This window comes from Gossypium arboreum, chromosome 1 (genome assembly GCF_025698485.1).
Source record: "Gossypium arboreum isolate Shixiya-1 chromosome 1, ASM2569848v2, whole genome shotgun sequence".
In the NCBI taxonomy this organism is placed as follows: Eukaryota; Viridiplantae; Streptophyta; class Magnoliopsida; order Malvales; family Malvaceae; genus Gossypium; species Gossypium arboreum.
The window spans coordinates 67,351,569-67,364,046 of NC_069070.1; positions in this window are offsets into that span (position 1 = coordinate 67,351,569).

Genomic DNA, 12,478 nt, shown 5'->3' on the forward strand with positions numbered 1-12,478 from the left:
GTAATTGACCAAATAAGGTCGAATAAGCCCCAGTTGATAGAATCCGAAAACATGGGGCTACTGAATTTAAAGCTACGGATAGTGATGATGCCGAGCAAGCGAATTTTGGTTGGACAACACGATCCGCACTCGATGAGCTATCTTGTACACCCGATGAATGCCTAAAGTGTACCATCTCCTTGCTACGTGATTCGCCTACTATTGGTGGAGTACTCGACTTCTGTTGTGCCCTGAACAAGTAACTTGGGAGTTCTTCCAAACCGAGTTTGGAAAAAGTATATCGATTAGAGATTTATGGACCAAAACGAAAGGAATTTCTCGAACTTAAACAAGGTTCCATGTCGGTTACCGACTATGAACGAAAATTCGTGAGGCTTAGCCGATCTGCGAGAATGCATTTCTTCGAAGTCGTGATGTGTAAACGCTCAAGATGGACTGAATGATGAGATAAAGCTGTATGTTGGCATTTTGGAAATCGAGAGTTTGTGACTCTCGTCGAGCGAGCGATGCAAAGCCGAGGAGTTTAGTATGGAGAAAAGGAAAGCGGAAGCGGGAGCAAGGAGTTTCAGAAGAGGTATTCGGGAAGCCCTTCCAACAGTCATCAAAGAAACTTAGAGATGGCTTAGGCCGATCTAGAGACACCGGGCTTTTCTAGACGAGATCGCGATCGACCCCTGTGACCACACGAATCACTTGATCGCCAGAGTGGGAATGATCGACGAGAGAGGACGAGTGCGATTGTGGCAAATGGCATTTTGAAGTCGTAGATTCCGTGACCGCCTGTTACAAGTGTGGATCAGTTGACCACTTCATCAAAGATTGCCCGAGGTTGTGCGAGCAGAATGTAGATCGGAGTGGGAAACGGGTACTACCACCGCCGAGGTAGACCATCCGGAAATACGGCAAGGCTAGTGGTGGTCGAGAGGATCTAGAGATCTGCGACCAGATCCGAGGCTCGCGCTCCAGCTAGGACTTATGCTATCTACGCGACGCGAGGATGCCTCCTCGCCGGATGTTATTACGGTACTTTCACTCTCTTTGATACTAATGTGATTGCTTTGATTGACCTGGTTCTACTCATTCTTATATATGCGAAACCTTAGCATCCAAAGAAGACTTTGCCTATTGAGTCTCTTGAGTTCGTAATTCGGTGTCAAATCCTTTGGGTCGTTATGTGCTGGTCGACAAAGTGTGTAAGAAATGCCCCTAGTAATTCGAGGTACTGTTTTCCGCGGACTTGATGCTTTTGCCGTTCGATGAATTTGATGTTATTCTTGGGTTGGATTGGTTGACCGTGCATGATGCGGTTGTGAATTGCAAAAGCAAGACTATTGATTTGAGATCGCAAACAACGAGATGATCCGAGTTGAGTCTACGAACTTGAAGGGTTGCCGGTGTAATATCATCAATGTTGGCCCGAAATATGTAAGAAAAGGGTGTGAAGCATACCTTGCGTATGTACTTGATGATAAGGAGTTAGGAATAGAACCCAAATCTGCGCTTTGGTTTGTGAATACCGGACGTTTTCCGAAAAATTGCGGGTTTGCCACTGTTCGGAGATAGAGTTTGGCATTGAGCTTGTACCAGGACCACACCGATTTCGATAGCTCCATATCGTATGGCACCAACGGAATTAAAGGAGTTGAAAGCTCGGTTGCAAGAGTTGATGGATAGAGGTTTTGCTCGCTTGAGTTTTTCACCTTGGGTGCACCGGTGTTGTTTGTGAAAAGAAGGACGGAACCATGAGGTTGTGCATCGACTATCGTCGACTTAATAAAGTGACAATAAAGAACAAGTATCCGCTACCACGTATCGATGATTTGTTCGATCAACTGAAGGAGCCTCGGTGTTCTCAAAAATAGATTTGAGATCGGGCTATTATCGATTCATGAATCCGAGATTCGGACATACCCAAAACCGCCTTGAGCGAGATATGGTCACTACGAGTTCTTAGTGATGCCGTTTGGGCTCACTAATGCCCTCGCGGTATTTATGGATTTGATGAATCGGATCTTCAGATCATATTTGGATCGGTTCGTAGTTGTGTTCATCGACGACATCTTGGTCTATTCAAGAGATGAGACCGAACATGCGAGCACCGAGATTAGTGTTGCAAATTTTACGGATAAGCGGTTATATGCTAAGTTTAGCAAGTGTGAGTTCGGTTAAGAGAGGTTAGCTTCTTGGGTCACGTGGTATCTCGCATCGGTATTCGAGTCGACCAAGCAAAATTTCAGCCATACTTAATCGAAACCTCCAAGAAATATTACGAGGTTCGAGCTTTTGGGACTTGCGGTTACTACCGACGGTTTGTAAAAGGATTCTCGATGATAGCCACACCCATGACGAAACTGCTTCAGAAAGATGTCAAGTTTGAATGGACGGAAAAGTGTCAGAAAAGTTTTGACCAATTGAAAACTCATTTGACGGAAGCTCCAAGATTAGTACTGCCGAATCGGCAAAGAGTTTGTCATCTATAGTGACGCCTCCCTACTTGGGTTAGGTTGCGTATTGATGCAAGAAGGTCGAGTTGTGGCCTATGCGTCGAGACAATTAAAGCCACATGAGAAAAATTATCCGACCCATGATCTCGAATTGGTCGCCATCGTATTCGCCTTAAAGATATGGCGACATTACTTATTTGGTGAGAAGTGCCATGTGTATTCGGATCACAAAAGTCTCAAATATTTGATGACTCAAAGAGACTTAAATCTGCGACAAAGACGTTGGCTCGAGTGTTAAAGGATTATGAGCTGGTCATTGACTATCACCCGGGAAAGGCTAATGTGGTTGCGGATGCCTTAAGCCGGAAATCCTTGTTTGCTTTACTGACGATGAATGTACACTTGTCTATCCTACCCGACAATGTGTTAGTAGCGAATTAAAGGCCAAACCATTGTTGACTCATCAAATTCGTGAAGCTCAGAAAGTTGATGAGGAGTTGCGTGCAAAACGGGCTGAGTGTGTTCTGAACAAGGAATCGGAGTTTCAAATTGATGATGACGATTGTTTGAGGTTCAGAAGTCGTTTGTGTGTTCCAAAGAATTCGGAACTTATTTCGATAATTCGAGCGAAGCTCATTGTAGCCGAATGGCAATCCACCGGGAGTACGAAGATGTACAATGAGTTGAAAGCGTCGGTTTTGGTGGCATGGTATGAAACGAGACATCTCCGACTTTGTTGCAAGATGTTTAATATGTCAACAAGTGAAAGCGGAGCATCAAGTGCCTTCAGGGTTACTTCAGCCGATCACGATACCCGAGTGGAAATGGGATCGAGTCACAATGGACTTTGTGTCCGGACTGCCGTTGTCAGCAAGTAAGAAGGATGCAATTTGGGTTATTATTGATAGACTAACTAAGTCGGCTCACTTTATCCCTGTGCGTATGGATTTTTCATTGGATAAACTAGCTGAATTGTACGTTTCTCAGATTGTGAGATTACACGGGGTACCGATTTCTGTTGTGTCGGATAGAGATCCGAGGTTCACCTCGCGATTTTGGAAGAAATTACAAGAAGCATTGGGCACCAAGTTGCATTTCAGCACCGCCTTTCACCCCCAAACCGATGGTCAATCCGAGCGTATAATTCAGATACTTGAGGATATGTTGAGATGTTGCATCCTCGGGTTCGATGGTTCGTGGGAGCGGTACCTACCTTTGATTGAATTCGCCACAACAATAGTTTTCAATCAAGTATTAAGATGGCGCCTTACGAGGCTTTGTACGGGCGTAAATGCCGTACACCATTGTTTTGGACCGAGCTCGGTGAGAACAAAATTTTTGGAGTGGATTTGATTAAAGATGCTGAACAGAAAGTAAAAGTAATCCGTGAAAATCTGAAGATAGCCTCCGATCGTCGAAATCGTATCGGATTTGAAACGAAAGGACATTGAGTATCAGGTGGGAGATAAAGTGTTTCTTAAAGTTTCGCCGTGGAAAAAGATACTCAGATTCGGCCGTAAGGGCAAGTTGAGCCCGAGATTCATTGGGCCGTACGAAATCTCCGAACGAGTTGGCCCGATTCATGTATCGTTTGATCTTGCCCCCTGAACTTGAAAAGATTCACAACGTCTTCCATGTTTCAATGCTTCGACGCTATAGATCTGATCCGTCGCACGTAATTAGTCCATCAGAGGTTGAAATTCAAGCCGATATGAGTTATGAAGAAGAACCGATTCGTATCCTAGCTCGTGAAATGAAAGAGTTGCGAAACAAAAGGGTTCCGCTAGTGAAAGTGTTATGGCTCAAACACGGGATAGAAGAAGCTACTTGGGAACCCGAGAACTCTATGAAAGAGCAATATCCAAACCTATTTACGGTAAGATTTTCGGGACGAAAATTTCTAAAGTGGGGAGAGTTGTGATGACCTTAAAACGACCCTAGTCGAAATGTGGTTTCGGGACCACAAAACCAAGGCATAAAAATAATTTAATATTTATTTTATTGCCTATAATGTGTGTTAACTCATGTGTGATATTTTATGCTTTGATTTAGAATTATAGATGTGAATTTCACTAGAAAGGACCTAGTAATAAACTTTGAAAGTATGAGGGAAATGTGTGATGACTAATTAAAGGATGCATGCAAAACAATGGACTTGCATGTCAAATTTCCCCATAGCTAGTGGCCGGCCATGACAAGGATTTATGGGCAAAAATCATGTCATGAAACATGTTTGGTAAATGGGTTATGATGGAAAGAATAAAATAAGGGTATGGAATAAACAATTAATGTTAGTAGATGAGAAACAAAAAAAAAAGTGTCCATCTTCCTCCATAGCTTGGCCGAATGTCCTAAAGGAAGAAAGAAAAATTTTGTTCATCTCTTTTCACTCTCTTGTTGGCCGAAAATACTAAGGTTAAGGAAGGAGTTTTGCTTCATACTTGGTTTGGAAGAGGATTAGGAAGAGGTTGGCTAAACTTGCATCAAGATTAAGGTATGTTTGAGGTTCATGCATGTTTTTAGTTGCTAGCTTAATGTTCTTGTTAGCCCATGGTTCAAATCCTTGTTATGTCATGGGAATGAAATTCGCCAAAGTGAATGTGGTGTTAATGCCATTGCATGTTAAATGACAAGCTTGAAAGTGATACATGTGATGGAGGATTGAAGATTCTTAGATTTTCTTTTAGCATTTTTTTGAATGAGATACTAAGTTCTTTGTTTCACCATGACCAAATTGAAATGGTGTGGTGTTGTGGTATTCGCCATGATATATCCATAAGTATAATTCATGCATGTTGCATGGTAAGTAAGATTTAAGCTTTGGAAATGTGTATATATTTGGATATAAGCCATTTGAGAATTGCCCTTGCACCTACATGAATATATGTTTGCACATGATGGATTGGTATGACATATATACTAATTCAAAGTGTATATTTGCTTGTGATGATGTGTTGATTATGAAGTAAATAAGAGATGTGCAATGAATTACGATATGTAATGTGTTAGTAGTAAAATGTATGCTGTTTTTTGTGTGGTATTAAGTGTATATTCGCCACATGAGGGTAATTAGTGTGCATGCATTCGGTTTGAGGCAAGCATATTGATGCCTATTCTTGGCTTAGAAAATTCGCTAAGAGGAATATTAACTAATGTGTTGAGTTCGATTTATGATTTCGTACATATGCAACTTTGATGCCTAATGTATATAAGGGCCAAGTACTTTGAACTTCACGTTGATGTTTGAATGTATTGAATTGCTTGTTGTGATGTAAAATGTGCATGACCATTGTGTATTTGAGCTAAAGGATGGCCATATGACCATTTACACTCCTTGTCATATTCGCCATAAGCTATCATGATGAGATTTTAATAAGTTAAATTTGTGTGAATTAGCTCAAGAGCAAAGGGAGCTAAATCCGATAAAGGGAAGGAAAAGTAGTTGAATAGCCGTCGAAATCGCTCGACAACATCCAAGGTAAGTCTTCGAGTGATGACCCTACTTGAATTATATCAAAATTATGCTCCTTGTTTGTGTGGCCATAGAGCCGAAATAGTAAAGGTTGATAGATATTTTGTGTTAGAGCTTTAGTAACGAAAATGAACTATGGACGTGTCTTGAATATTGATATATATGTAAGTGAACATTGGAGATATATCCGGGCTAAGACCCGAAGGCATTCGTGCGAGTTGATATATCCGGGCTAAGACCGAAGGCATTCGTGCGAAGTTGATATATCCGGCTAAGACCGAAGGCATTCGTATGCGAGTTGATATATCCGGCTAAGACCAAGGCCTTTGTGCAAGTCACCAAATCCGGGTTATGACCCGAAGGCAATCGTGCGAGTCGCTATATCCGGTTAAATCCCGAAAGTATGTGATTCGGAAGTGAGCAATCTTGCTGTGAAAATTCCAGCAATGAGGTATGTTTGTATGTACTTGTACTAATTGAATTCTTACAAGTAAGTATGCGCTAAGTTGATAAACGAGCTACCGGCCTTGGGCTAAGTTGTTCTTTTGTGTATGAACATAAGGGTCGGTGATGTGAAATAAGTATGAGTATGGGAATGTGAATTAGTAAAGTGGTTTAATTAGCCATGTGAATAAAATACCTTAGTCAAAGCTGATTTCATTGCTTGAGACTTACTAAGCATTAAAATGCTTACCCGTTGCTTTGGCTCTCTGTTTTATAGGTTTCGCTCGTTAGCTATCGGATTCGGGATCAAAGAAGTCAAGTCATCCACACTATCGAAGCCCCATTTTGGTACAAATTTTGGTTGAACTTTGAAATGGCATGTATAGGACCATCCTTTGTTGAAGGTCATGTACCTTCGGTTTGTGTAAACTTGGATAGCCATGCGAAAATGGCTTATATATCGTTTTAGCATAGAACTATAATCGTTTGTATGTTGACCCTTATGAGGTATGGAATTATTTTGAAACGATTAGCCATTGGAATGGTTAATCATGATCACGCTTTGTGCTATGTATGTAAAAAGGGCCAATTGAATCATGGAAAGTATGAAATAGGTAAAGCCTACTAAAGGCAGATGCTGACAGCAGCAGTGACGTGGATGTGAAAATCACTAAAAATAGTAGGAATGGTATTAAATAGCAAATAAATTATGTAAGTGTACCTTGATGAATCTACTTTCATATGGAAGAAACGAAATGGTCATATGAGTTATAAGCTAACAGATTTTAAAGTTCTTGTGAAATAGGGCCAGAACGGTTTCTGGATCCCTGTTCCAACTTTGGAAAATCATTGTAAATTAACCAGAGATAATTAGGAGTCATTCCATATATGTGTAGATTCCTCTCTGAGTCTAGTTTCTATAGAAACAAACGGCATTAGTATTGAAGCCCTGTACAGGGAGATATCCAATTCGTAACGCACAAAGGTCAGTGTAGTCGATCCCTACAACAGGCGAGACTTTAACTAATAAACTGTACTAATTGGCTCGACCAAAATTCTAGAAAAAATATGTAGATGGACATATGAGTCTAGTTTCAGGAAAAATTTACGGAACTGATTTTCGAGTTGTAAAACTCAAGTTATGAATTTTGGAGCGACTAGTACTCAGATTGGCAGCTTGTCTGAAAATTGTCAATAAGTGGGTTGAAGTCTGTTAACACCTCGCGTTCGACTCCGGCGACGGTCTCGGGTTCGGGGTGTTACACGTTAACCCTAGATACTTCGGGCGAACTTGTTAGTTCGCAAATCAATAGACCTGTTATCCATGTCTTAGCGTGAAAACATGGTCTGGTGATTATCATTAAAGTTTAGTTGAGACCTTGGTGAAATTGAACTACGGTATTATAGATGATTAGACTTCAAATTGGTAGGCAAATTTATTCTAGGGTTTCAAGGGCGATTGTGGGATGTTCTAATCTTTCCACTAAGCTTTGTTCTCGCTATCTGTGCTATATGAGGATATTGATAGCTAGCATATTCCACCTTTTGTTTTCCCTGTGACAGCCCTAAATTGACCCTAGTCGGGAAGTGGTTTCGGGACCACTAAACCGAGTCATAAAAATAATTGACCGTCATATTTGATGCTTATTATATGTATATATGCATGTGTGAAAATTTCATGTTTGAATTTTGTTAATTGTAAGTGAATTTTATTAAATAGGACTTATGTGAGAAAATTTAGAAATGTGCTAGGCAAATGTAAAGTGGCCTATCTATGCATGTTGCAAATAATTGTACTTGCATGTCAAATTAACCAAAAACCAAGATGGTGGCCGGCCATGCTATGGGTTAAAGCCTATTATAAACATTTTGTGTTAGTGTTTTATGTTAGAAATAATAAAATAAAAGGTTAGTAATAAAGTAATGAAAAGGAAATTGGTGATGAAAACAAAGTTCTCTCTTTGTTGTTCAACTTGGCGAATAGAAGAAACAAAGGAGGGAAGAATTTGGTCACTTGAATCCTTAGGGAGGTTAGTATATTGTGTTAAATTTGTGAAATGTTTACTTGTTTTAGGTAAATTATCATGGTTCTTGCTTAGCCCATGCTAAAATTTTCACTAATGATGGTGAATGGAGCCTTGGCTATGGTTATAAAGGAAGGAATTTTGATTGTTTTACTTGAATTTTGATGATGAATGTATTGAGGAAAGAACTTGGTCTTTCTAAAAATATGAATGGTTAAAGCTTATACTAGTAATAGCCGAATTAAAGAATGCTTGATGTCATGAGTAAATGTTGTTCATGTTATTTGGATGAGAAATGGTAGTTAGGTGAAGTAGAGTCTAGCAAATGAACACATATGTGCTTTAGTTGCTAAATGGAGAAAAATCGGCTAACAAGTGTGTACTAAGGCCGAATATGATTTTGAATATTATTGAGTAATGTATGTGTTTTGAATTGATGGAATGGAGAGGATGCTTTAATTGTGTTATGAACAATTATATGTTAAATTAAGGTTTGCTAAGCTAGCTATTAAGGTGAAGTGCAAATGTTAGTATTTGATTACTAGTGTATATATGTGTATTAGCGAGTTTTGAACTTGAAACAAAATGGTATTTAGTCAATACAAGTAACCATATTTGTAGAATGTATTAAGTATATAATCGGCCTCAACATAGACATGCATATTCGCCACATGAATGAATACATAGATTGATGTTGTACGTTCGACTATAGGTAAGCATATTGATGGCTTTATCTTGACTTAGAAAATCGGCTAAAGGAGAATATTGGCTAATATGTTGAATTTGATTCATGATTTCATACATATATGACTCTAATGCCTAATATATATGGGCTAAGTACCTTGAATTTCTCTTTGACGTTCAAAATGATTAAATCAATTTATTTGTTAAATTAAGCTCAAGAGCAAAGGGGAACTAAATCCGATAAAGGAAAGGAAAAGGTGATCGAATAGCCGTTGAAATCATTCGACAACATCTGAGGTAAGTTTTCGAGTAATGGAACTTAGATTATGATTCGATTAGATCATGTTATATAGCGAATCAAAACCATGCTCTTTGTATGTGGTTATTGTGCCGAAAATGGTAATGGTAGATAAGTGCCTTGTGTCTGAGTTCTAGTAATGAAAACGAAATAAAGATGTGTTATGATTTGTGGACATATGTGCATGATTATTCGGATGATAACCGGACTAAGATCCGAAGGCATTCTTGCGAGTTGCTATATCCGAGCTATTCCGAAGGCATTTATGCTAGTGATTATATCCGGGCTAAGACCCGAAGGCATTTGTGCGAGTTGCTATATCCGGGCTAAGACCCGAAGGCATTTGTGCGAGTTGTTATATCCGGCTAAATCCCGAAGATACTTGGGTTTGGAAGTGAGCGATCTTGCTGTAATAATTTCAATTAATACGCTCATAAAATCCAAACGATAAGGTATGTCTCGTATATGCATCGGAAGAGTCGATTCTTTTTAAATAGTATTCGTTCAATTGATTAACGAACTTTCGGCCTTTAGTTAGGTTTGATACCTTGTGTATGAATATGTTGATTGAAGCGTGAAGTAAGTATGATTATGAGAATGTGCATATATGAAGTTATTCATTTAGCCATATGAATGTTATACTTTAGTCAAAACTAATTTCATTTCTCAAACTTACTAAGCATTAAATGTTTATTCCATTGCTTTGATTCTCCGTTTTATAGATTTTGCTCGTCAACTATCGGACTCGGGATTGTCAAAGTCGAAGTCGTCCACACTATCGAAGCCCTTTTGGTACTCTTTTAGTTGAACTCTGATAATGGCATGTATAGGACTGCCCTTTATTGTTAGTCAAGTACCTTTGGTAATATATATATTTGGATAGCCATGCGAAAATGGCTTATATATATATTGAGCATAGCATTATAATCATTTTGTATGTTGTTTATTGAGTGGTATGGAAATGTTTGGTAACGATTAGCCATTGGAATGGTTAATCACGATCATTTTGGTGCTATGTATGACAAAATTCTAGTTGATCCATGGAAAACCATGAAATAGGTAAAGTTTACCTTAAAAAAAAAAGATGCTAACAGCAGCAGTGATGTGGATTTGAAAAATCACTAAAAATAGTAGGAATGGAATTAAATAGTGAATAAATTATGTAATAGAACCTTTATGAATCTAGTTTCATATGAAAGTAACGAAACGATCATATGAGCCGTATTTTATGAGATGTTTAAGTTTTCGTGAAACAGGGCCAGAGCAATTTCTGGATCCCCTGTTCTAACTTTGGAAATTCACTATAAATTAATCAGAGATAATTAGAAGTCATGCCCTATATTTACAGATTCCTTTTCGAGTCTAGTTTCTTTAGAAACAAACGGCATAAGTATTGAAGCCCTGTACAGGGAGATATCTAAGTCGTAATGCATGAAGGTTAGAGTAGTTGAACCCTGAAACAGGGGAGACTTTAATTAATAAACTGTACTAATTGGCCTGACCAAAAATTCTAGAAAAAAATTTGAAGATATATATATGAGTCTAGTTTCAGGAAAAATTTACGGAATAGGTTTTCGAGCTTTGGAACTCAAGATATGATTTTTAAAGTGACTGTGATGCAGTTAACCAGCTTGTCTGGAAATTTAAAAATGAACTGTGTAAGTAAATGAATTAAGTCCGTTAACACCTTGTGTTCGACTCCGGCAATGGTCTCGGGTACGGGGCGTTACATTCCCTGTGTTCTTTTCCAAGTCTTTGAGAAATTTTAAGGTATCCTTGTTAGAGAAGCCGAGGAAGTTTTCCAGTAGCCAGTCAAGACGCCATTATTATGTTTCGGCTTATTGGTAATTTTTAGAAAACCCTTAAATTGTTATAAATGGGATTTACGTTTTTGTAGTGATGTGTGCATAGATTTTTAGAATTGGCTCATAAGAAAGGAGACTTCCTGATTATGGGTCGCATGCAACCATTTCAAGCATGTGCATGCATGTTAAATTTTAGTAAATAAATAATCTTATTGTTATAATTGTTTCTTCTTTAGCCCAAGAAGCTAGTGAAGGTCTGAGTGATTGAGGCAAAGGACCAGTAGAGTAAATTCCATTCTAGAGTTGTTGGTGAGTTTCTTCTTACTTTCCTTGAGTTATGAAACCCCTATCTTATGTGGGTAGCGTACGGTAAGTGTCTCTTTTGTAAATGAGTTTGGTGTGTTATATCTGGATGTGTGTCTAACAAACTAGTGTTGTATGCGTGAGTATGACCAATGTCAATGTAGAAATACCCTCATTTTTGTGAAAACTTAGTACCAAATAATATATGATATGTGAAAATGTAGAGAGGAGATCTGTTTGTGATGCCTCTGGTAGGGCAGTTATATTGCAAACCGAACTGGCAGATCATGATCTAATCTTGCCAGAGAACACGTGTTCAATTTAACAAGGATGATATGAGGAGTTATTGCTGGAATATGAATATGAAAATGAATGTAAATGTGAATATGAATATGAACATGACCAATATGTGATTTTGATTTATGAAATATGAGTCCCAGGTTGGCACAATGACGGGTTATTTGTAAACATGCATGATTGTGGGAGATATGTTTAATTTGGCGGATAGTGGCCACCTATGTACTGTGTTTAAGTTGGCAGAATGTGTCCGTTTGGGTACTGTAAATGCCAATTTAGTGTATTGTGTCTATGTGATAGAGTTTCACAAAAAATTTTGATTTTCTTATGGGTAACGGTATTGGTTGATTAACGATATTACTGCAAATTATTTGTGTCTATTTTTGGAACTTGCTGAGTTCAATTGAATTTACTCTGTTACTTTTCCCTCCTCAAGCTATTGATAGTAAAAGAGGAATCAACTGAAGGGGACTACACCAGAGCTGCGATTACGAGTGAACCTCTTGCTTATTTTTGTATCATACATGAATATTTTAGCGGTTGGCGTAGAAATATGTTTTGTAATCAACATATGTAATTACTTATGCCTTTTGCACTATTTTTGTTTTAAAAAGAGAATTGCCCCCTTACTTTAAAAGTATGTGCCAAACTTCAGTGATTTGTTGTTTACGAAGTCATCATTTATATGTATACACCATAGCTAGGCA